This window comes from Hypanus sabinus, chromosome 16, assembly GCF_030144855.1.
Source record: "Hypanus sabinus isolate sHypSab1 chromosome 16, sHypSab1.hap1, whole genome shotgun sequence".
NCBI classification, from domain to species: domain Eukaryota; kingdom Metazoa; phylum Chordata; class Chondrichthyes; order Myliobatiformes; family Dasyatidae; genus Hypanus; species Hypanus sabinus.
Window position 1 is genome coordinate 17279268 of NC_082721.1, and position 26685 is coordinate 17305952.

At 38.5% G+C, this 26685-nt stretch overlaps 1 long non-coding RNA gene across 2 annotated transcripts in view; it reads right to left on the reverse strand.

Annotated features, from left to right (window-relative positions):
• LOC132406034 (uncharacterized) overlaps window positions 1-26685 on the reverse strand; it is a 45350-nt gene that overhangs the window by 15029 nt on the left and 3636 nt on the right. Inside the window, exons 2-4 of one of the 2 annotated variants that reach the window (XR_009516044.1) lie at window positions 16868-16957; window positions 11829-11869; window positions 717-869 (exon numbers count right to left, since the gene is read on the reverse strand). This is a non-coding gene — a long non-coding RNA (uncharacterized LOC132406034). Of the gene's footprint in view, window positions 1-716; window positions 4984-11828; window positions 11870-16867; window positions 16958-26685 lie in introns of those variants that run through there. The other variant, XR_009516043.1, reaches the window with a different exon arrangement.

Consider the following 26685-nt stretch of genomic DNA (forward strand, 5'->3'; position numbering starts at 1 on the left):
CACTACAGGATGTGGCTAACAGCATTTGCCTTTTATCTGACAACATGGTGTGCCTTTTGAAGCAACTGTAACAGACTGTTGCTGTAAATTGATTTGGACGTTATAAAACTTAAGCTGACAATGTTTAAAGCCATGAAATAATAAAGAAAAAAATTAGACATCATAATCCGAAGATGGCAATTGCAACATTATTTTAATCTCTTCCAGTTGCAATTATTATTCTTTATGCATATAAAGCTTACTTAGAAAGAATGTACAGCTTATTGTTTCAATAATTATGACTAGAAACAGATGACTGCTAATGAAGTAAGTATATGCAGGTGATGCTGGAAATTGTGTTTTACAAAGTACAGCTGTTCCCCGTTACCACTGTCAGATACAGATTAGGTTCACTTCCTTTGAGAGTAACAAAGTACAATGAATATAAAATTGAAATTGAATACAATAAGCTCAATTTCAGACACGATCACAGGAAACAACAAAAGACTATTTATTAATCATGCATCTCTCAGAAAATGAATCACATGGCTTTTGTCATTGTTAGGCAGCTATAAACCAAATGAATGATTAAATTTACTAATAAACAGGAAAATATTGGAATTGTTACTTCCATCCATCTAATAACATTAAGAAATTTTTGGCATTTTTCACAAACCACACTTGGTATGTTTTATTTGATTTTGTCATGCATTAGTCATTAATTTTCTAATTTTCACCTGATTTCCACCTCTCCTTCACGAAGCTGGTGACAACCAACTGGTCTCAGTTGTTTGGAAGCTGTATTGCTCCATCCAGTATATTATCCAAGTTGTATTCTTCTAGCAGGTGCTTTGGCATTGTTTCATTTCTCTTTTACAGAAATATTGGGACTAATAATACACAATTGGCAAAAATACTAAAATAAGTTTTAATATGCACCTTCTTAGAAACATTTTTTACAGAACAAGTTTTTGAGTCATGCAGTGAGAAACTGAGTGAACAGCCCCAAATTTAAAATACTCTTTCTTGCAAGTGAAGTGTTCTTCCTTACCTCAAACCCTGTAACTTCCTGAAAACTTTGAGTTCCTCTAGTTTTGGCCTCTTTAAGCATTCACAGCTTCCTTTATCCCTACACTAACAGATGCTCTTTTAGATATTTAAAATTCCCTCCTTAAATCTTGCAGTCTTCCTCTAAGTTATTCCTTTTCTCTAAGTTTTTAAGTCTTCTGTCCTAATACTTCCTTAAGTAGCTCAGTTGCCATCATAAATCACCGGCATACCTGTGGTTGCTAACAAACAGATTGACGCCTTCACAACTCAGTAATTTTTTTTAAACATTCACACTCTTGCTCTCCCCAGCTTCCCTGTGCAAAAATATTTGAGTGAGTCCCTACATTTGGTTTTTCACGGCATAATTCAAATAAATGGATTGTGGAATGAGGTTATTGAATTCCTAATGTGCTCCTCCCTATCAATCACAAAATTGACAATGCACAGTCTGGTTGAAGACACTACCCTAACTCACCATTCGTAGAACTGAAAATAAAAGCTATACAGGTTATGGCCAGCTACCTGACTGAAATTATTTCTGATCTCACTTCAGGGAACTTGCACTGAATTAAAGGTGTACCATAAAGTGTCAGTAGTAAGTTCTGACAATATGAAGATCTCATTGTTTTCTGACAGCAAGGTTCCACCATTGATGTCCAATAATACAACAAATTTTAAAATCCTTCTCTTCCTTTTAAACCATAAACTCCTCCAGTTCTCATGCACGTTGAGATCTTTGCTCTCTTCAGACTTTTGGCCTGCTGCACAAGGCTGGTAAATATTGTTCACTGTTAGTTTTCATTACTTGAGTTGGCCAAGCCCTCAGCTTCAGAAATCCCTCCAAATGTCTTTTCAACTTAGTTCAATCTTGTCTTCTCATTCACTGAGCCATTCTTACCTGCTTAGTTATCATTTTATGTAACATGATGTCAAGGCTACAAAACAATTCAGAATACTTCATTAAATGTACAATAAAAATGAACCCTTATTCATGACGCTTATTCTTGAAAACGATGGTTCCTTATGGTTGTTAAATCCCAGGATGGGAGTGGAGTTAAACTCTCAATACCTATTGAATGACCCCTATGGTGTATGTCTCAAATAGCCTCTGACAACCAAGTCCAGCTCCTGGCCTTCATGTATTGCTTCACTACTAAGCCCAGTAGAACCATTTCTACTGACAGGAATAGGGGCAAAGGCTGTGTACTGGTGCCTTAAAACCAGCCACTTTGGGCAGATGGGGCTCATCAGCCATGGTTGGCAGCTCACCTAGGAGAAGAAAAACTTTGATCTCAAACTTCCACTGCCTTGTGGCTATACTCGATCATGGGGAAGACATCAAGAGTAAACCCTGAAGAAAAATCCAGAGCTGGAGTCCCTAAGGCAGTCCTACATTGCGCTCAACGGTGACTGACAATGCCGATGGTGCCAAACTATATCAGTCTCCGCCACTCCTTTGGATTCATCAGCTATGAAGAGAGGGAGCCTGCTACATGAGCAACAGCTTGCTCGCTATAATGTACTGTCCTCGCTTGCATATCACATGGATAGCTGGGAAGCAACATTCATGGTCGAAGCATTGAGCAAGATGACTTAACTTTGTACAAAGACAAACATGTAAGTGCTGTGTAAAAAAAACCCTGAATTTTCCTGCAGTGATTCACAAATATACATAAATAAAAATATTTTTTATTTTGTGTATGAAAATATTGTTTTCTAAATTATTGAAATAGACAGTAAGTTTTGATTTTGCTCACTGCATGACTAACAATAATTTAATTGGATTTCAATGAAACTGTCAAGGTAGTTCGTGGTGTGAATAATGTAATTACTATCGGATTCATTCTTGCTGTGGAATGTTTTCTAGGTGGAGCCTCACATTCCTGACATTCTCATTAGTTTGCATCCATTAAAGAATAGATATAACCATTTTTTTGCAATTAAACAAAATATTACTGTTAGTAAGAATTGTAACAGATAGCACTTCTGAATATCTGAAATAACAGGCAGGTATCTATGTTGTAGTTATGTTTTCTGCTCATGAATGTTCACAATACTGGCATAACACATTCATGAGCTGATGATAGGGTGTGTTAGTAGTTCTCCTTTCCCAACTATGTTTGTCAATGGCCAACAGAGATTCTTTCCACAAAAATTACTGGTTGGAGAAATTCACTGTTTTGTGTTTAAAGCTGCTTTGACTTTCATTGTCCCCAAACAAGAAGCTATTCCTCCGTGTATGGATGTGAACTAAAGAAACCAAAATCTGCTTTCATTTTCCAGCAAGTCATGTGATTCTGGTGACAGCTCCTTACACCGAGGCAGTAAGCAGGTAGCTTCGATGTGAAAGTAAATATACTGAGATTCTTTTAAATCAGTACACCAGATTCGCTTACCATCCTTCTTTTAATTCTCTTTTCAAATGTTGGCAGTTTTATTTTAGGCATTTATTGCAGTAAGGTGTGTGCTTATTCTCAGTTATGGCATCCTTCTCTTTTCACGTGATTCAAACTGTGTACGATGTAACTCACACAATTGGAGAAGGGGATGGGGAGGGGGGACACAGGGAAGGACAAATTTTCTTGCTGTTGTCTGTAGTTGCAGAAGAATTTCTGTTTTAAATACTTCACAGAAAATTTTACCAAACCCTTAAGTTACAGTAATGGATAACAGATGGAAATCAATAGAATGTGTGTTGAAAGGGATGTGGCTGAGGTTCTTCTTGTGTGTATTCATTACAGGGAAAGGCAGGGACTGATTAGGCATAGTAAGCATGGCTTTGTGAGGGGTGGGGGGAGGGAACCTTGTCTCATTAATCTGTGTTCTTTGCAGAAGTAACAAAGGAGATTTTCAAAGACAGGGAAGTAGATACTGCCTCTATAGATTTTAGTAAGGTATTTGAAAAGATTCTGCGGGTCCTAAAGGTTAAGGCACATGGGAATAAATATTTTATTTCTAATGTTAATTTTATTTGATTTTATTCTAATCCTCCTTTCAACAGAGTTTGTAGTTTTTGACAGTTGGATGGAGAAACTAAAGGGGCAGGTGACCCCACTCCCAAATATTTTGATCCTTGGATTTACATTGTGCCTTCACTATGAACCATCTTAAAGTGTTTACTGTAACAGGAGAACTACAAAGTAAAGAAAATCGACATGGATCGCATAGAAAAATGACAAAGGTTTAATATAAGAGTTGTGTTTCAGGCAAAGATATGTGTCAAAGATATGGAAATGTGAAGAACTTAAGGCAGAGAATGCCAATGCTTCAGGACAAAATGGCGAGAAGTATCACTAATGTAGACATAATTAACATCAGGTAGATGTGAGAATCTGATGTGCAAAGTGCTGAAAAAAACTTCAGAAAAGCAAGGGATAGGCTCGTAAAGGTACTTCAAATCAAGAATGAGCAATTTTTAAAAATTACTCTTGTCACAGCAGATGCAAGCAAAAGCATAATTGGTGGCCAAGATCTTAAGCAGTTATACAAGATTGGAGTTTAAAATAAAGAGTCAATATCTTGCAAAGATGAGAGATTACAGAAATGCAGAGAAGCATTTCAACAGCAGATGAGGAAGTCTTGGCAGAGACAGGAAGAGATTTGGAGGTAGAAAACGATAATTTATGAATGAGTATTCAGCTCTTATTCACACAACAGTGAGGCTGAAGGCTGCGTGGTTTAACTGCAGATAATTTCCTGAAATGGAAATGGTAACTAGAGAGAAGAATATGTTGTGGAGACTAAAACTATGATTTCATCCTGGATCATCCTACATTCTAAGTACACCTCCACCCAATATATGTCTTTCTGTATTTTATAAGAAGCATTCCCTCTGCAAAACTCCAACCCACTCTTCCCTAATACAGGCACAGATGATGAAACAAATGTTCTTACGTTTTCAACATTAGTTAAAAGGCACATAACATACATTTCAGTTCAAACAGTCATTTAATATTTGATGCTCAGGATGCAACCCACCCCCCCCCTCACCCTGCCATTTTGGGGATAACAAATTCTAATGGGGTAATCATATTGTTCAACACCTTCACTTAAAATAATAATAAGGCTTTTTACTTCTGGTCCTTTTCATTCTAATCTGTACATTTTGGATCTTCTATACTGTTCCAAGGAAGCTCAAAAGAAACTTTACCATTTGATTAGCCACCTGGTGATCTTCTAGTCTCAGTACCAAGTACAATACTTACAGTTCAGAGCTACTGCTGCCTATCATCAAACAAATTATTTGGTTATGGGTTTTTGGTTAAGGGTCCAGAGAAGGTTCATGTGGGACTGAAAGGGTTAATGTATGGGGAGCATTTGATGGCTCTGGGCCTGTACTCCCTGGAGTTTAGAAGAATGAGAGGGGGATCTCATTGAAACCTATCGAATATTGAAAAGCCTAGATTGATGTTGAGAGGGTGTTTCCTGTAATGGGTGAATGTAGGACCAGAGGGCACAGCCTCAGAACAGAGGGGTGTCCATTAGAACAGAGATGAGAATGAATTGCTTTAGCAAAAGGTTGGTGAATTTGTGGAATTCATTGCCACAGATGGCTATGGAGTCCAAGTCACTGAGTATATTTGCAGCAAAGGTTGATAGGTTCTTGGTTAGTCAGGCCATCAGTTTTATCTTCTAGATTCACCTTTTGCTTTTTTCCATGTCCTTTGGCCCTTTTTTTGCCTTTGGTTACCTGTATCATATCTGCCTACTGCTTGACCACAATCCTTCACTATTGTTTCTCATCTCTCTTTCTCTGCTACTGTATTTAGTTTAAAACTATTGCTTCTATACTTTTCCATCTTGATGAAAGATAATCAAATTGTAAAGTTTTCTCTTACTCTGCATTGCAAATCACAATTCTCTATGTAGAAATTTATTTCCTCATGTTTCCTTTGATTCTTCAACCAATTATATTAAATCATGTTATCTTTTAACATTGGTCAGCTTCTTTCCTTATCACTTGTGATTTTGAACACCATTGTACCTCCTTTTGTACTTCTCTCCTTATGAAAAACTACCCCAGTTTATCCAGTCTTTCCACATAACTAACATTTCTCATCCTTAGTGTCATTATTGTAAATCTCCTCTGTACTTCTAAAAAAAAGGCATATCTAAGAAAATTGCACTACACTGCATATAGGGCTCCAATTATGATTAAGACAGTGTGTTATGAATGTTTAGCACACCTTTCTTGTTTTTGTTTCTATTTCATGCCTTTATGTTCCAGATTAAATTCAGTATTGAAGTAGATATTAAAAAATAAATGCTTCTGTTAATGTTGTATGCCAAGAATTCTAATGCAAACCTTCCTGTCTCCTAATAATTTCAAACACTATGTAAGAGATAAGGGTTTCCCCATTCAAACAAAAGAGTATAGCTGTAATTTAGCTGTTGGCCTCTATTGAATTAATTTGTTCATAGACTCACACAGTGTGGAAAACAAGACCTTCTAACTTGCCCATGCTGAATAAGCTGCTCAGCTGAGCTAGTCCTAGTTGCTTGTGTTTGGCCTATATCCCTCCAACCCTTTCCTATCCACGCAGCTGTCCAAATGTCTCTTAAATGTTGTAATTGTACCTACCTCTATTTATTCCCCTGGCAGTTCATTCTGCATACACACAATCCTTTGTGTAAAAAAGTTGCCCTTTGTGTCCCTTTTTAAACTCTCCCCCGCCCCCACTTTAAACTTATGTTCTCTAATTTCAGACTCCCCTACCCTGGGGAAATAATTGCGGCTATTCGCCTTGTTAATGGCTTTTATTATTTTATAAATCATCCCTCAGCCTCCTGTACTCCAGGAGAAGAAGTCCCAGCCTATCCAGCCTCCAGTCCCAGTAATGTCCTTGTAAATCTTCATTGCACACTTTCCGATTGAATGGCATCCTTCCCGAAGCAGGTTGACTAGAAATGTATGCAAATATGACCTTACTGATGTCCTGTTCAGCTGTCACATGATGCCCGAACTCCAGGACTCAATGCCCTGAATGAAGATGACAAGCATGCCAAGTGTTATCTTCATCACCTGTATAGCAGTGTTGTCACTTTCAAGTAACTATGTACCTAGACCCATAAGTCTCCCAAATTTATAATGCTTCTCAGAGCCCTACTCATTTTTACTATGTAAATCCTGCCTTTCTTTGTCTTAATAAAATGCAATCCCTTAAATTTATCTGAATTAAACTTAATATGCCATTCCTTCGACAAATGTCCCATCATAATTTTAGATCTTTTCACTCTTCACTATACCACCACTTCTTAATGCCATCTGAAAACTTACTAACTTTGTCACCTAGATCCAGATTGTTAATATAAACGATGAGCCAGAGTGGACCCAGAGCAGACCCCTGTGATACACAGCTAGTCATAGGCCTCCAGTCTGGAAACAATCCTCTACCACCATCCTTCTGTCTCCTGCTGCTAACCCAATTTTGTATCAAACTGTTTAGCTCACCCTGTGAACTATCCCATGTGGACTAGCAAACCATGTGGTTCATTGTCAAAGGCCTTGATAAGGTCCATGTACCTTATGTGTTCTGCACCACCCTCATCTATCTTCTTGGTCACCTCTTCAAAAACTTAATGAAATTCATGAGACAGGATTTCCTACATACTGACTATTCTTAATCAATCCTTGCCTCTCCAAATGGATGTAGATCATTTCTTTCAGCGTCTGTCCAATAGCTTACCCAACACCGGTGTTAGTCTCAATGGTCTATAGTTCCCTGGCTTTCCTTGCAGCCCTTTTTAAAATAAAGACTCAATATTAGCCCTGTCCAGTCTTTTGGATCTTCAGCTATCCTTTGCAACGTATAAAGCGAAAATGCTAGAAATACTCTGCAAGTTAGGCTGCACCTGGAACAATTAACTTTCAGTTACTGTAGTTATCTCATAATATAGGACACAGCATTTACTGATACACTACAGAATACTCAAACAACAACATGCTAGCAAATAGGGGCCATTACAAACCTGTACCAGTTAATCACTCTGGAAAAAAAATTCTATTTAACTGGTGCTATAGTGGTTACTTTACTGTACTTACAGCATGCCAAATCTGGATCTATTTTCAAATTAATTACACTTCTCTGTCCTTTCCCTGTTAAATGGTCTTTCTTAACAAAATTTCCCTGAAAGATGTGATGATTTCAATTTCAAACACAGTGACAGAATAATCTACACTTCAATAAAAGTCTACATTACAATATTTCCTTTTGCTCTCAAGTAACTTTTCAATGCCCTGATTACAGTGTAAGAGAGGTTATGTATTGCAACTTTTACTTTGGTCACCTCTTCTTCTTTCCCCAAATCCATTACTTCTTTGTTGTGGCAAAATTCTATGAAGAGTATTTACCCATTAATCTATTATCTAAGTGCCATTCTTCCTTTGTGAGATAGGACAATATGTTTTCCTGTGCTATTCAGTGATGGGGTATCATGATTAACTGCAAAGAAGTAACGCTCTGGATTCAATCAAAATGAGGAATTTTAACTGATTTCCTTTCTGAAAGGAACTGCAGTGCTAGATAAAATTAATTGACAGCACAATTTGAGAATCCGAACCTTCTGCATTTTATTGTCTTTCTAACTCTAAATAAGTTCTTTTCATAAGGGCAATGCTGCTTCTCACTCCATTAAATCATTCCGCCCAATACCTTGTTACCTGCCTTTTATTCAAATTTCTTCTAGTGTGGCTCTATCATTCTGATTGCACAGATTCTTGACTGATTCTTCACCAACTGTTACTGGTCTTGAGACAGCAAGAAATAGCAGTGGAGAGCCGAAAATACTTTGCACAGGGAGGGGCAGATAAACTGGAGCAAAGTTCACAGTCCAAAAATTAATCTGACATAGATAAAAGATAATTGATAAGAGTCATGAAGGCAAATCTGTATAAACTGACAATGATTTCAGTTAAAGTGAAAGAAATGCCACATACTGCTTTTTTCAGAGCCAGGCGATGTCCAATGACTGCTTGAAGTAATCTATGGCATGGAAGACTGCAGACCAAGAACTGGTAAATGGAGTTAGAATAGATGGGTAAATGATGTTTGACATGTAAAGGGTGGGCTGCAGAATCAGTGACTCTATGGGACTAAATTTATGCAGGGAAGAACCAAGTTCAAGAAAATAAGATTGATTAGCTGAGCTAGTTTACTGACATAGGTAGTTGGCCATGCAACTGAGAGCTCAGGATGGCCATTGCAGTCTGATTGAGCTGCCATTTCAATTCAATTCCATTTCAATTCAATTCCACTTCCCATTCCCATTCTGACACTAACCTGCCCACCTTCACCGTTGTCAGTGCTCTGTGCAAATTAGGGAATCAATACCTCATATTTCACCTGAGTAGTTTTGAACAGTGAATTGTCCAAGTTCAGGAAATCCTCAAGCCCAATGTGTTCCTGCCCCCCCCAGACTTTCCTTCTAATCCTCCTTGGTCCCATTATTTTTATTTCCTTTCCCATATACCACTTGCAGGGTCCCATCACCCTTTTCTGTTTCCTTCCTGGTTCCATCAACCTACCATTCACACAGTTCACCCACCAGCTCTACTCAGTCTTTCACCTGGTTCTGGTTTGATCTGCCTTTTACCTCTCCTACTCCTTCCCCAACCAATGATTCCTACTATCATCTTTCTTTCTCGCCAGATTCCAACACTGGTAGTCTTTGTGTTCTGGATTATTATCCTTCACAAGCTCCTCCCCTCACCTGGCACCATATTCCTTTTTTTTATCTGCCTCCGTCTATCATTCAGCTGCCTGTGTCTCCTAACTCCATCCATCTGTCTGCCTGCCCGGGATTGATCTGTCTGTTATCCTTCACTCCTCTTTGGTCTACCAATCATCCCTGGCCCTACTTCAACACACTGCCTCTTCTCTTTATACAGGTTATCTTGCCTCCTTAGAGTCTTGGTGTGGGATTTCGACCCAAAAAATCCACAGTTTAAAAACAGCTTCTCCCCCTTTGCCTTCAGATTTCTGAATGGACAATGAATCCATATACACTACCTCACTGTTTCCCCCCTGTTTTTCAAAGTTCAACGTATTTTCAGAGTACATACATGTCACCACATACAACCCTGAGATTCTTTTTCCTGTGGGTGTACTCAGCAAATCTATAGCATAGTAACTACACAGGATCAAAGAAAGAGCAAGAGCATAGAAGACAGCGAACTGTTGAAATGCAAATATAAATAAAAAGCAATAAATAACGGGAGCATGAAATGACAAGATAAAAAGTCCTTAAAGTGAGAACATTGGTTGTGGGATCATCTCAATGGATGAGTGTAATTATCCTCTTTTGTTCAGAAGCCTAATGGTTGAGGGGTAGTAACTGTTCTTGAACCTGGTAGTGTGAGTCCTGAAGCACTTGTACATTCTGGCTGACGGCAGCAGCCAGAAGAGAGCATAGCCTAGGTGATGAAGATCTCTGATGATAGATACTGCTTTCCTATGACAGTGTTTCATGTAGATGTGCATAATAGTTGGAAGGGTTTTACCCATTATATGTACTGGGCCGAATCCACTACCCTTTGTGGGATATATATCTTATTGTAACTTAAGTGTTCTTATTATGTATTGCACTGTACTGGTGCCGCAAAACAACAAATTTCACAATGTACATATGCCAATAATATTAAAACCTGGTTCTGATTTAGTTCCTTTGCTCCCACAGATGCTGCTTGACCTACAGAGTTCCTCCAGCAGGTTGCTTGTTGCTCCAGTACAGATCCATTCTGCTCAATTGTTTGTCATAGGTCAATTAATTTATCTTCAGAATCAATTCAATGAACCTTTGCTGAACTCCCTCTTACGTAAGGACTTCCTTCCTCATATGAGATCAGAACAGTATGCACCACTGCATTTGTGGTCTCACCAAAGCCTTGTACAATTGTAGACATTGTTCTCTTCATGTCTCCACCTCTCTCTATATACATTCAGTAAAATTAGCAATATGGACTGTAAATTCCTGAAGTGTCAGCAGTAATCCTTAAGGCAGTGCAATAGAAAACAATCCCAGAATTTTCACATATTAGCAGGCTGCACACGTGAAATGAAACTACTAAAGGGAATAAACAGCTAACTCCTAAACAACAATGAATTGACCTGGTTTTGACCTGCCATAGAACATATGAAAGTGGTATAGTCACTAGCACAAACGTTGCACAAAGAATTTTGCAGGATGTGACTGTGGCAACCCTGATTAAACAATGCATCACATAATTACAAATATTTGACAGTGGCATTAAATAGATAAGCTCCTTCTTCTCCAGATCTCTTGCTTGATTAACTGCATCAATAATTATTACTTTTAAAACAGCTATTTGAAGGAGCAATATGAGACAATTTAAAGAAGTATTTTCCCTTGCTCCTCTATTCCTATGGATTTCTGAAATGATTTTAAATTTTGAAGCTAATGTCTCATATTTAAAAGGAATTGTCCACACAACTCATTTAATGTAATATTTAACTACCGGATAGTAGCAACAGCATTAATGAGCAGAGCAGAATTTTTGTTTTTTGGATGATGGATTTATTGGGGGTGGATGGAATAATGGAAAAGGAAGAGAAAAGGAAAATATTATAAATTTTGTAGGTTGCTAGTAATAATAAATCAACACATCAAAAAAGGAAATGCAGGACAAATGGTTTTATCCAATAAGCAGAATGATTATAGAACTTGTTATTATAGACAGTTGAGGTAAACAGAACTGAAACATCATATGTAAGCAAGGTTAAAATACATTTTTCTAATATGTTTTAATAATTATATTACAACATTGGCTCAGGCATACTCACAAGATGGACCAATTGAGTCTAGGGATCTTTCTTTGATTAATCTATGAGATAATTCAAAATAAGGGTAACATGAGTGAACAGGCGCATCAGAGAAAGACCTAAAAAAAATGCTTTTTGCCACTTTCCAGAAGAGCTCATTATGGAGTCTATCACTATACTAAAAGAAAATTAGTTATCCAACCTTTATTGCTCTTGGGGCTGAGAAACAATGACTGATTAGTGGAATGAACGTAGCTTTTATATTGTGTCTTCACCATCTGCTACTGACGTGTGGGTCTTCTGTGGCTTCTTTTTTTTAAACTGGAACTTACTTAAATTTGACAGATCTTGATTACATTCCTGCAAAAGCAATACATAATCCACCATTCAGGGCATACACCTAGTAATTCTCTACAAAGATGGCACAACATCCCTTGTTGTTATCTTGCCGCCAGTAAATGTGCTTGCTCACTGCCAACTAGGACAATCTGCCTGTGAAATGAACAAAATACTTCTCGCAACCACCTCAGAGATGCAATGTGAAAATGGGTGAGCTAAACACGTACAACTGATGATCAACATGAAGGAAAACAAAATTGTGCCTGTAACCCTTTAATAAACACAAAACAATCCTGAATGATGATGTCACATAAAACATGAATTCATGTGAGTCACTGCCTCATGATACTGCTTCTTCTGATATTTGCATTGTAAATTATGTTTCAGTTGTTATTTATTTTGCACACACTTCCTGTTATGAGGTGTTGCCTTTCAGATAAATACCTTGCACAGAAGCCTTGCAGGCTCTCATTGATGAACATAATTTTTGGAAAGGCCATTAAGAGGGCCACTCAGGATGCTGAATTGTTATACCACTTGTTGTCCAGTTATTAATTATACAGTTACTGCATCAAATGTTCATCAGAAACAGAGTGGTGGAACGTAAAATAACTCAGATCAGTCTTCAAGTGCTGAAATTAACTGGAAGAGTAATTTTTACAATGTGAATATTTTATTGGACTGCGTGTTCTTGCAGTCCAGTGCAAAATGAAGTTTAATTAAATTGGAATCTGAATATTTTATATTTTAGCTAGGTTACTTCCAATGGTTAGGGAGATAAGTAATGAAAAAGGATCTAGTGCTTTCCCGGTGTATATGGCAAAAATGTCTTCTCGGGTTTCCAACCATACACGTATCAATTTTAACCAATGTCTCAATGAGAAACTCTGCCACCTTTATAAGGGATGACGCCCGGGCATATGTCGTCTGGTGGTATTTATACCCCTGTCCTTCATCCCTCCTGATTGATTAATCCTCATCCAATCATGTTTCCGCTGTCCCACCTTGTTTACAACCAAATTCCAGTTCTTTCTTAGAGCGAGACCTTCATCTTTGTTGAAATTCTTTTTCTCTAGTTTTATTTTAATGCCTTCCTTCACCAGGCAGTCCCAAAAAGTCACTGGCGCGTCACGGTTTTCGTGCCCAAGTCAATCCTATGGCCACCGTGAATGCAATGTTCCACTACCACCGATTTCTCTGGTAACCCAAATGGATACATGAGGTCCTTGATGTGAGTTTCCACCGTGCATCCTGTCTGGCCGATGTACTAGAGGAAAAGAATTTTAACAAAGACGAAGGTCTTGCTCTAAATAAGAACTGAAATTTGAGAAAAATCATTCAGTCAATTCCACACCAGAAAATTAATATTCAAATTACTTAAAATGCTTTCTAAATCTGTTTAACCAGCTTTCTACTATTTTTTCCAATTAGGTGCCTTATATGCTTAATAAAACATTAAATATGTACATATTATATTACCCTAACATAGATAAGCATAACTTTAAAATAATTTAAGTACCTAGGTTTTGTTGTTAATCTTTAAAATAAACATAATTTGCATATATTTGACTTCTATTTGTTATCTTCCCCCCCACCCAAGCCTCTTCACTTGTCAATGGAAAGAGTGACGAAAAATGCCTGCAATTCTCAATAAATAACAATTAGAATAGAAGCAGGTAATGTGCAGAGTTACTAAAAATAGATCAGTGGTATATTACCATGTAGAATTTGAAATATATGCTGTTTGAGAACTACTTTGATTTTTCGTAATGATTCAAAATAGCATGTTGAATTACTTTGTAGATAGAAAAAAATTTCCACAGGTGAAATTTTGCACTGAAATTATTGCTCCACATATTGTGTGAACCATTGGCAATTACCCATGTAATTTTGTAATATTTCTTAAAGAGACTGCCAAAAACTTCACAATTTACCCCTGTACATGAAACTTCCACGGTTGTTGTCATGTGTTTAGCAAGCCAAAGATATATCCACATCATGGAGTTCAGTGAGGAAACAATTCCTTTCATGGGATATGGTCTGGTTGGGCTGAAGGGTCTGTATCATGCTGTATTGTGCTGTGATTCCATAACTATTGTATATATGTCAGGCTGTCCCAGTGATATGGACAATTTCCCTGCATCTTACAGTTTTGTGATAGATTTAAGTAATAATTTTGACTTTTTAAATTTTGAGTTTATTTCTAGTGCTAAAGTTCATTTTACTGTGATAAAAATTAACACATGTTAAATTGTTTAAACTTTAGACAGACTTTGAATGTTTCTGTCAGCTTTTCTGATATCTTTCAGCTGGCTGAACCAGGGATTCAACCTTAGTCAGATGTAAATGATCTTCTAAACTGCTGTGAGAAAGGCTTGTTCTGGATTCTGATGAATACAAGGTTTCTTCTTGATTAATGGTGCCATGCATTTTCCCAATGAAAAAACAGCATAAATTCAGTTCAATTTTTCCCTTTTCTTGTAGATCAATAGAGGATCACTACTTACTACAATTTCTAAGTGGTTACTTTTATATGGAAACTGTTCATTTCTGAGATGGAAGACTAAGACTCTTTGATAATAACAAAGATGAGGACATCAACAATGTTATTCATTATTGGGTGAACTGATAATTCATGGTTGATGTTTCAGGTCAAGGTTCTACAACAGGACTGAGAATGTAGTGGGATGATAGCTGGTATAAAGAGGTGAGAGGATAGGTAAAACCAGATGAAGCAAGGGATAATGGCAGATGGAGTAATGTGGGTGACGTGGTAAAACTGAAAAGAATTACAATAGTGAAATCAAGTCAGGTGGTGGGTGGCTGGATAGAAACAGAAGCTGGAATCAGATAAGCAATGAACGATCGGCAGATGAAATCAGATGTGGAGAAGATAAAAATGGTAGGACAAAGCAGAAAAATCCCAGGTGGAGGCATAATGGGTGATTGAACCAGGTAAGGGAGGACAACATATCTGGGGGATAGTGCATGAATTGAAAAGTGAACAAAGGAAGAGAGAACCAGTAGGAGTGGGAAAGGAACATAATAAATGTATGTTACCTGAAATGGGATTATCAATGTTCATAGCATTGTTCATAATTACCCTGTATGCTCACTGCAAAGGTTGCTGAACCAGCTTAATCAAATTTAAACATTTGATCAATATTATTTAATCAAATGTATGGAGTTTATGAGAGAATACCAATGATCTCACTCTCAAACCAGCAAAGATTAAAGTTATAAATGTTGAGCCTCATTAGTTCAGAAGTCAATATAGGTGTGGCAGTTTTCTTTTATGAATATGCACTTTGCTAATCAAGTTACTCTTCATATGTTTATCCATCCAACTATTTATTTCACTTTGTATGGAATGATTTAAACATGATATTTATTTCCTGCTTTATCATTTCTACACTGCAGTCTGTTAGAGTTCTTCAATCTGACTGATCATTCTTTGTTGCTTTCCCTGGTTGAAGACTCAAAAGATTCCTAGCCGCAGGCACCATATTCAAATTGATGTCAGAAAAGAATAGCTCCTTGCTAAAAATTTACATATTGTTTTTCTCAAGTTAAAATGCAAATGCCATTCTTCTGTCCTGAGGACCAATTCCATATCACCAATTGAATAACATTTCTTTTGTTTTTATCTGAGAATCAAAATATTGACAGTTATGTGAAGAGAAATACATTTTTCCTGGTATACAAAATTATCAGGGGTATGAATAGGGTAAGTGCTAGCAGGCTTTGTCCACTGAGTTGAGGTGGGAAGACAACCAGATGTCTTGGGTTAAGGTTGAAAGCTGAAAAGGTTAAGGGAAGTATGAGGAGAAACTTCTCCACTCAGAGGGCCATGAGAGTGTGGAATGAGCTGTCAGCACAAATGGTGCATGCACGCTCGATTTCAAGAGATATTTGGATAGGTACATGGATGATTGAAGTATGGTAGGGGTCAGGTCAATAGGAGTAGGCAATTTAAATGGTTCAACATGGACTAGATGAGCTAAAGGGTCTGTTTCCGTGATATACTTTTCTATGACACTATGATGCAAACTGAAACACAATCTTCTTTATTCTTTAAAGAGATTTTGTGAGTTGCTTTTACATTCCAAAGGGCCTGTATTGTGCTATAGGTTTTCTATGTTTCAATGTTTTCTACATCTGTCACCTCTGAATGGAACATCAATACTGAGTTATGGTTGTTTCTGATGTGAATTTTGAATCTAATGTCAATTTTCTCTGGATCATATAGGCTCTAGCCATTTGGACCAGCCTTACTGAAATCCATATACACTGTGTCCACAAGACTGCCCAAATCAATAGCTTTTATTTCCTCTTTGAGCAATCATATTGATCAGACAGGATCTCTCAAATAAAACCATGCTGACTATCTTTGATTAATCTATGTCTTTCAAAGTGCAGATTAATTTTGACCCTCTCATATTTTTTTCCAATAACTTCCCAAACAATGAAGTTAGAGGATGAATGTGTGCTTTATAGTACTCGAACCACAGTGCTCTTGCATTCCTAGAAAGTAGACATTAAGACTTTTTCTCGTAATATGGGGAGTTCTTAGGTAAATACAGCATATCAGGTTTAGACTAGAAAGATCCATAGGAGTAGTAACGCAATTTCTCACTTTGTTTCATTCACTTCTTCAAACTTCAGATTGTTCAAGGTACAATGCAATCTACTGATTGGCAGCTATCGTTAATTTTACTCACCCTTTCAGTAAGGCAGCATTATAAAAAGAATGCACTTCACGATTGAATTTCAGGAAGTCGTCCAACACCAAATCCCTTTCATACTAGCAGCTGTGCACAAAATTATTCAAATTACTATATTTATGAAATTGAGAATCTTTACAACAAATACAACAGGGATATTTATTTTGAGCTTCAGTGAATCTCTTAGCTTAAAAGATTCAAAAAAGACTTGCTAACTCAGGTGACCAGATATTTATAATGGACATTATACATTTTGGGAAAGTTGTTACTACTTACATCACTGTTGTGAACAAAAATTAAAATTGGTGAATGAATCTGATACAGCATCAGAGACCCACTTCTACATTCAGGTTGAGGAAAAATAGCTTTGAACTTCAAATCTGAGGTATTGAATAAAGTCTCTTAAAAACAAAGCAACTAAATTAACACACTGCAACATCCTCAATAAAATGAAAACAGAACTAATGATTTTGCCAAGTAAAGCTAACATACTACATGAAAGTTTTATGACTTTACTACAGCAGACAAACTACAAATTATTTTGCAGTTCGAAAGTATTCCAGAGGCAAATCATTTTATTCTACACTGTATATAAGTCTGGAATTCATATTAACAGAAAGTGACCTAAAATCTCACATTATACAACACAAATTTACATAATTTTGCTTGAGGTGCAAGTATAAGGGATATAAATTTATGCAAATTAGTAACATGGAACAATATACCAAAATGAATAAAAATAATTTTATACACGAGGGCATATTTGCATAGAACAGTACAGCACAGGGTCAGGCCAGGAAAAGGCTCCTCCACGCTTGCTTTCTGTGCTAGCTATGATGCCAATTTGAACTAATTCCATCTGCTTGCATATGATCCATACCCTCAATTCCCTGCATATCACATGCCTACAGTACTGTACAAAAGTCTTAGGCACATATATATAGCTCGGATGTCTAAGGCTTTTGCACAGTACTGTATTTGTCAACATGGAATGAAAAGGAGTTTGTAAATCTGGCGGGAGCAAAGGATGTTGGGAATGTCGAGGGTGGAGTGTAATAGGAAGGGCGTGGGACAGGAGGAAGTGAAGGACTGCCGGGTCAAGGGGTGGCAAGGGTGCAGACACACCTGGCCCTGAGACACCAGACAATGTCATTTGATTCCAAACAATTGGTTTATTGATCATTACACGTCTCTCTGGTGCTTCCCACCTCCCTTCCCACTTTTCCCAATTGTGATTCTCCTCTCCCTGCCCCCTTTCCACTTTCAGTCCATAACAGAGACCCGTACAGAATCAGATTTATCATCACTCACATTAGTAATGAAATTTGTTGTTTTTTTGCAACAGTACAGTGCAAGACATAAAAGTACTACATTACTGCGCAAAAGTCTTTGGCATCCTAGCTATATATATGACCTAAGACTTTTGCACAGTACTTTATCTAAATGCCCCTTAAATGTCATTTTATGGCGGATTTTCCACCAGATCCAGTGGCATTACATTGCAGGCACTTAACTCTCGCTGTGAAAAATTTGCCCACACATTTCCTTTAAATTTTCCTCCTCTCATTAGCTATACCCTCTAATATTTGATCTCTTTTTTCTTTTTCAATATTTTTATTGATTTCTTACAAAAAAGAATACAGAGTATGGGAGGATGTGTATCATATATCAATTACAATATATGTGAATCACACTTATAGTTTCATTACCTCATATTCATGTAAATTAAATTGTAATATTGAAAAGTAATAATTTTATTATTATTATACAAAAAATGTAAACCCACTACCAAGAAAAGCTGTTTGCCAAAGAAAGAAAAAGGAGAAAAAAATCCTTATCATATAGTAAAACATATTATTAGCCAACATCTGTACTTGATAACAAATCAAAGATTTTGAAAGTAATTCAAAAAAGGACCCCACAATGTTAGGAAGTCTTGCCTTGATTCAGAAATCGAACAATGAATCTTCTCTAAATTTAAGCATGACATAACATCGCTTAGCCATTGAGCAGGAGTAGGTGGAGCAACATCCTTCCAACTAGCAACAACGCCCTCCTAGCTATAAGAGAAATAAAAGCCAAAATGTTCAAATCAGGTGTCTCCAAGATAATATCTTTTCCTCGAACAATCCAAACCCTGGAGCAGCCCGGAGTAGGCCCGGGCTGAACTTTTCAGTTCATCTTATTAGCAGGCATGGAGCACAGCAGTAGTAAATGTTAAAAAAGAATGCATGTGTCAACTATGGATAACTTACTTTGCACAAAATATATGAAATGATGAAAACAGAAAGTGAAAACAAATAGCAAATAGGAAAAGCAAAAGGCATGAAGAAGCATTAGCAAGTAAAATCAAGGAAATTCCAAATATTTTATGAACGCATAAAAGAATAAGCAGATGGCTGGAAAAAGGGAGAGTCTATTAGAGAGCACAAAAGCTCACTTGTCTGCAGTGGTGGAAGACTAATGTGGGATCCTTATAAATGCTTTGTATCTGTCTTCACTAAAGATGGTGACAATGCTGATGCTGTAGTTAAGGTGGAAGTCTGTGAGATATCAGATAGGAATAAGAAAATGAGAGACAAAATATTAATCATTGAGTACTTTTCAAAATACTTAGGTCACCTTGCCCAGATGAAATACTACTCAACCCCCTGAACATGTTCTATCATTTAATATGATCAGGTCTGAACTGACTGTAACTTCTCCAGATTCCTTTCTATGGGTTGACACTTCACTCCCCTGCTTATCAAGAATTTATACATGGTTGACTTAAAATATTCAAAGACTATGCTTCCATCTCTCAAAGTCTGATGATCCTAATATATAAAAAATCTCCTTATGCCTTTCTACAGGAAGCCATATCCCTCTGGTTTTGTTTCAATCAAACCCATTTAACTTTCCTAAATTCTTGTAGATACATGCCTAACCTGTATATCCTTTCCTCAAAACTCAACCCAGCAATTTTTGGCTATTTTGAAATAACTTACAACCTTTATCTTTCAGGTTTCACATTTCATTCTGTCACAAACATTGTAACTCCTAGAGTGAGTTGAGATGACCTATTTTATCCCCATTTGGGTCCTTAAGAAAAGCTTTCATCTTTTTAAATGACTGTAAAGGAGCATTTACAAAACTGGCACGATATTTAGTAGTTCCTTGGGTAAGCTAGTATCAGGCACCAGAACTCAGAGACTGGTGCACTTTTACTATTAATGCTTCTGAATTTGGAATAATATGTATGTGAGATCATCAGTACTTAGAATCTTGTACGTCCATTAAATATTCATTAACTTTCACAGGAAACGATAATAGAGTTGATTGATTTTTCTGATGCAACAATTATAAGTGGTCCAGTTGTCACACTGGTGCTTTTAAAGAATCGTTATCCTGAAGACCTTTCATTTTTATTGCCTGTTTAATGCCTTTTTAATCCAATAAACTCAAATAAAGCTTTCCAAAAGCACTACCACCAATTTCATCAATTCTGGAAATACAAGACATGGTGCTTTCCAAATGGATAAACCGTAACAGTTCAATGTGCATTTGGCAAGCCAAGAGAATTCAAAGGTCAACTGAAGGGTTAACCAATCAGGAACGAGGCAAACGAACGGGGGCCTTTATAAACACTAGCACTCCCAGAGAGAAACACAATCAACTGCGCACTGAGGATGTCCCCTCAGCGGGTGATGAAATGTCTGCAAGCTAATTGCTAAGCTCGGCAAACACCGCAACATCAGATGCCCTAACCCAAGCTACCAATATCCCCAACCTTGCTAAATAGCGTCACCCAAAGACTTCCAAATTTTCTATAGATGTACAGTGGAAAGTATTGTGACTGGTTGTATTACAGCCTGGTATGAAGCCTACAATGCACAGGATCACAAGAGGCCACAGAGAGTAGCAAGTTTAGCTTGCCCCATCACAGGTACAACCTTCCCCATCACTGAGGACATCTTCAAGAGGCCTCAAGAAGGCAGCATCCATCATTATGGATCGTCAAGATCTGGGATAAGTCATTTCTCATTACTATTGTCAGGAGCCTAAAGACCCACAGGGATTCAGGAAAAGCGCCTTCCCCTTTGTTATCATACTTCTGTTTGGCCCATGAACCCATGAACACGATCTCATTATTTCTTTATTTTGCTATTTAAAGAACCTTTGCACCATTTTGTTGCTGCAAAACAAGAAGTTTCACATCATATAAAACAATGATAACAATAAACCTAATTCTGAAGCAGAGCAGAAAATGTATCACTCACAAAATGATGGAGGAACTCAGCAGGCCAGGCAGCATCTATGGAAAAAAAAGTACAGTCAACATTTTGGGCTGAAACTCTTTGGCAGGACTGAAGAAAAAAAGCTGAGGGGTAGATTTGAAAGGTGGGGGAGGGAGGAGAGAGAAACACCAGGCGATAGGTGAAACTTGGAGGGGGAGGAATGAAGCTAAAAGCTAGGAAGCTGATTGATGAAAGAGTCAGAAGGCCATGGAAGAAAGAAGAAAGGCGGCGGGGGAGGAGCACCAGAGGGAGGTGATGGGCAGGCAAGGAGATTATATGAGAGATGGACAAGGGAATGGGAAATGGTGGTGGGGGGGGGGGGGTGGTGGGTGGAGGCATTGTTGGAAGTTGAGAAATCGTTGTTCATGCCATCAAGGCTACCCAAACGGAACATAAGGTGTTGTTCCTCCAACCCAAGTGTGGCCTTATCTTGACATGGATGAACATATCGGAATGGGAATGGGAAGTGCAATTAAAATAGGTGGCTACTGGGAGCTCCCGCTTGTTCTGGTGGACGGGGAGTAGAAGCTTGGCGAAGCAGTCTCCCAATTTACGCCGGTTCTCACTGATATACAAGATGCAACACCAGGACACTGAACACAGTATATGACTCCAACAGACTCACAGGTGAAGTATCGCCTCACCTGGAACGACTGTTTGAGGCCTTGAATGGTAGTGAGGGAGGAGGTTCAGGGGCAGGTGAAGCACTTGTTCCACTTGCAAGGATAAGTGCCAGGAGGGAGATCAGTGGGGAGGGACGAATGGACTAGGCAGTCATGCAGGGAGCAATCCCTGCGGAAAACAGAAAGTGCGGGGGACATCTCCATTCTAGAATGAAAAGCCTCATCCTGAGAACAGATGCGGCGGAGAGGGATGAATTGAGAAAAAAGGGATGGCGTTTTTACAAGTAGCAGAGTGGGACGAGGTATACTCCAGGTAGCTGTGAGAGTCCTTTGGTTTATGATAGACAGCAGTGGATAAGCTGTCTCCGGAGATAGAAGCGGTGTGATCGAGGAAGGGAAGTGTTGGAAATAGACCAGGTGAATTTGAGGCTGGGTGGAAGTTGGAGGCGAAGTGGATGAAATTGACAAGTTTAGCACAGGTGCAGGAAGCAGCTCCAATGCAGTTGTCGGTATAGCATAGGTAAGGTGCGGGATGGTCACCAGTGTAGGCTTACAACATACTGTATACTGTTCCACGTAGCCAACAAACAGGCATGCATAGCTGGGACCCATGCGAGTGCCAATGGCTACCCCTTTGAAGGAAGTGTGAGGACCCAAAAGAGAAATCATTAGGAATGAGGACAAGTTCAACAATGCAGAGGAGAGTGGTGGTGGAGGGGAAGTGGTTGGGTCTGCTTTCCAGAAAGAAACGGAGAGCTTTGAGGCCTTCTCTAACTCCGGAGGCAGCTTATCCATCGACATCTATTATAAACCAATGGACTCCCACAGCTTCCTGGACTATACACCTTGTCCCAACGTGCTGCTTGTAAAAATGCCCCTTTCTCTCAATTCCCCCGTTTCCGCCACATCTGCTCTCAGGATGAGGCTTTTCATTCTAGAACGAAGGAGATGTCTTTCTTTTTCAAAGTAAGGGGCTTCCCTTCCTCCACCATCATCACTACCCTCAACCGTATCTCTTCTATTTCACACACGTCTACTCCTACCCCATCCTCCGGCCATATTCCTTGGGACAGGGTTCCTTTTGTCCTCATCTATCACCACACTAGCTTCCGCATCCAGCATATAATGATATAATGCTCCAAAACTGCCGCCACCGCTAACTGGATCCCACCACCAAACAACCCCCCCCCCCCCAACTTCCTGCTTTCCGCAGGGATCACTCCCTATGCGATTCCATTTGTCCCACCCCACTGATCTCCCTCCTGGCACTTATCCTTGCAAGTGGAACAAGTGCTTCACCTGCCCCTACACCTCCTCCCTCACTACCATCCAGGGCCTTAAACAGTCCTTGAAGTGTGCCTCTATTGGGAGCCTTATACTCTGTCCGGTGTACCGACGTTGATTGGGAGACCGCTTGATGGAGCATCTATGGTCCATCTGCCAGAATAAGCGGGACCTCCCAGTGGCCACCCATTTTAATTCCACTTCCCATTCCCATATGTTCATCCATGTTGGGATAAGGCCACACTTAGGTTGGAGGAACACCTTATACATAATGGGTTTGAGTAGGCTTCAACCAGATGGCATGAACATCGATTTCTCAAACTTCCAGTAATGCCTCCACACACACCCCCCTCCCAGCCCCTTAACCATTTACCATCCTCTTGTCCCTCTCTCATGTTATTGCCCGCCCAACACCTCCCTCCAGTGCTCCTGCCCCTCCCAGCTTTCTTCTATGGCCTACTGTCTCTTTCATCAATCAACTTTCTAGCTCTTTGCCTTATTCCTCCCCCCTCCATTTCACCTATTGCCTGGCATTTCAATCTCTGCTCCCCCCTCCTTTTAACTCTTCTTCTCAGCTTTTTTTCTCCAGTCCTGCCCAAATATTGGCAGTCCTGTCCAGTCCTGCCTGCTGAGTTCCTCCAGCAATTTGTGTGTTGCTTGGATTTCCAGCATCTGCAGACTTTCTCTTGTTTGTGATCAGAAAACGTAGCTTTCAGTTACTAGAATGGGAGATGCATGAAGTTTTCCAGGGACAGATTGGGAGGTAAACCTTGTCCTCTTCAGGTCCGTCGATTCTGAAATTGTGCTGAATAGTCCTGGTTTATATAATGCTATAGGTGCCAAAATATTTCCATCTATAGTTGTGAATTGCAGTTGTGCATTTTCAAAAGATTTTCTTTACATGACAAATTGGATAATGCAGTGTTCACAGTAATACTTACACTGGAAGTACCCAGAGCATGAAGTTCTTAATGGCGTTCTTCATACAGTTGATTGATATCGGTTCTGCCAAATTCTGATACCAAGATCTAGGTAAAAACCATGTTAAACATCCAGGGTAAAGCTGGTGATTAACAGTAGGAGGAGCTCCCCAATCTGTCCTACTTAAAGATATTCTCAAAAGATTTGCAAATTTAATTAAAGGTTGGTTGTTTCAAGGAAACAACGTTTATTGACTGGAATTGCAAGATAAATGGTATATTTTCTGTAGGGCATTCTGTGTCCTTCCAAGTTCAAACTAAATTTATTAAAGAAAGACTCAAAGACTTTGTTTAGAAACCAAGGCAACAAACAAAGAAATGTAGTGCTATACTATGTGACATGTCTAGCAGGTTAGACTGTGTTAATAAAGAAAGTAAAAAACAAGTCACTATCACAGATGTATCATTTATTAACAGAAAAAGGATGGCAGCTAGAAACAGAAAGTCACCTGAAGTTACAGAAACTGATAGGCTCTAGAAGGCTGAACTGTGTTCATCATACTTACATTGTTGTAAGTGTAGAAAGCCAGCAGCCTGCTCCAGCTTTCATTTGCTGTTGTCTCATATATTCTTTCCTAATGTGAATGTTGCTTTCCTCACCTTTATTTCTCTACCACTTTTTTCAATGGACTCTGATTTCTTTCAGGCTTACCAACTTACCTTGTAGATAACAGAATTTTCAACATGTTTGGCAAGGAAGATGCTTCTTACACCAAGACAGAGATTTTGTGTCACTCTCTTCCACAAGCCAATTATGGTTCTTGAGATTTTGGCTGAACAATTTTTCAAGCACTTCCCAAGTTACTTTTCATGCCATTTTGATGAATCTCTGAACCATATTGACAGTGTTGAGACTATCTTTTGCCAGAAGCATTGGAACTTTAAAACCGTAGTTTCTTCATTTTGATTCTAAAAATGTTGCTGCCTGGTGATCAGCTTATACTTGAATCAGCCGATGTTTGATCTAGTATTTTTAACGTAAAGTTAATAATAGGACCAATGGTGTATCAATGTAATTTTGTACTTGTTTTGAAGATTGAGGACTGTGCGAGGAGATACAAGAGATGCTGGAGTAAAACATAAACTGCTGCAGGAACACAGCGGGTCAAGCAGCACCTCTGGAAGAAAAGGGATAGCCAACATTACATCCCAGTCCAAATCACTGATTATCCCTTTGTATCCATAAATGCTGCTTGACCCACTGAGATCCTCCAAAAGCATGTACTTATCTGATGATTTTCAGTGGACACTCTAAGATAGTACTCCTTTGCTGTTCTAGTTGCCGACATGTCTGACAATGACTATTATACCCTGTACATTTATTAATGCTTATTAGAAAATAAACCCATTTTGGGAACCAAGAAGATCTACTTTTACAAATACATATATATATGATTTTTTTTTCATTATTGGTATAGAAGTTTCAATAAAATTAAAATTGCATACTTCAAAGATTGCTAAAGTATTCTAGTTAAAGGTAGCCAATGGCTCTGTCACAAAGTTTTTCAAGCACAACTGTTATGTTGAATTTTGTAAGAAAGCCAAACCAATTCCAATTTGGAGTAGGATATCCAGACGATAATGGACAAAATCTTCCATTATAAAAACAGTAGCTTTGCATAAAACTACCAGTACTAGCTTGAATTTAATTTCTCGACCATCCCAAATCTCTCTGTCTCACTAAGGAGTTCTTACTACCTATCCCATGATCAAGATTTTGGTCAACTGCTGCAAAACCACCATATATGGCTTGATGTATTTTTTAAATTATTTGTTTACTCTATAAATGGGACATAAATATGATTTATGTGTTTTTTTCTGTCACTGACCTTGAGTCTTTCTATCTTTGAAACAGCTTTATATGAGTATTAGATTCTAATTGTCTCACTGTTTCTGTGGATTTGCTTTGTTAGTTAGGTAAATTGAGCAGGATTTGGGAAAAAGGTAACGTGTAGGATGCCTGTTCATATCTGATCTCTGAATATTTGTGCACAATGCTCTTTTCTTTAGGAGACCACGAACTCCAATGTTGCTGTGGTACAGAGAAATGAGCCATCATTGTTCTATCAATGTGCTAGGTCAGGGCTTCCCAACCTGGGATCCACAAACCCCTCAGCTAATAGTAAGGCTCCATTGCTTTGAAAAAGTTGGGAACTCCTGTACTCCTGTTCTGCACATTTTCATAGTAATTCTAAAAAGTGAAAATGCCTATGGGCACCAATGGATTTTATTGAGGAAAGGTTAGTCCAACTAGAACTATTGGCAAGAGTCAAATAGCAGGAAATTTATAATATAGTGAATAGCAAATTGTGACTGTTGCACCCAAACTGATGATCTCAGCTGTCCGTAAAATTTTGTGAAAGTCGCTCATCTGATGGGCCCACTGAAAGAGAATTCAAGCTTTTGAAATAGAAATGGAGTGATATCCCTCAGAATGCTGCCATGGATAGCCCCAAGCACAGCTGTGAAAGGAAGAGGCTGGACTTGGGGCTTGCAACCCCATTGCGTAAGAACCCAGAGCTAAAGAAACACCATCAGAAGCTCCTCAACCCCAGGAGAAGAAGAATTTTACCGAAAAGATAGCCTACACCTGGGGTCAACTTGAAAGAGGACTCTGGCGAGCTGTTGTTGGTGGCCTTTGGGGTGATGGG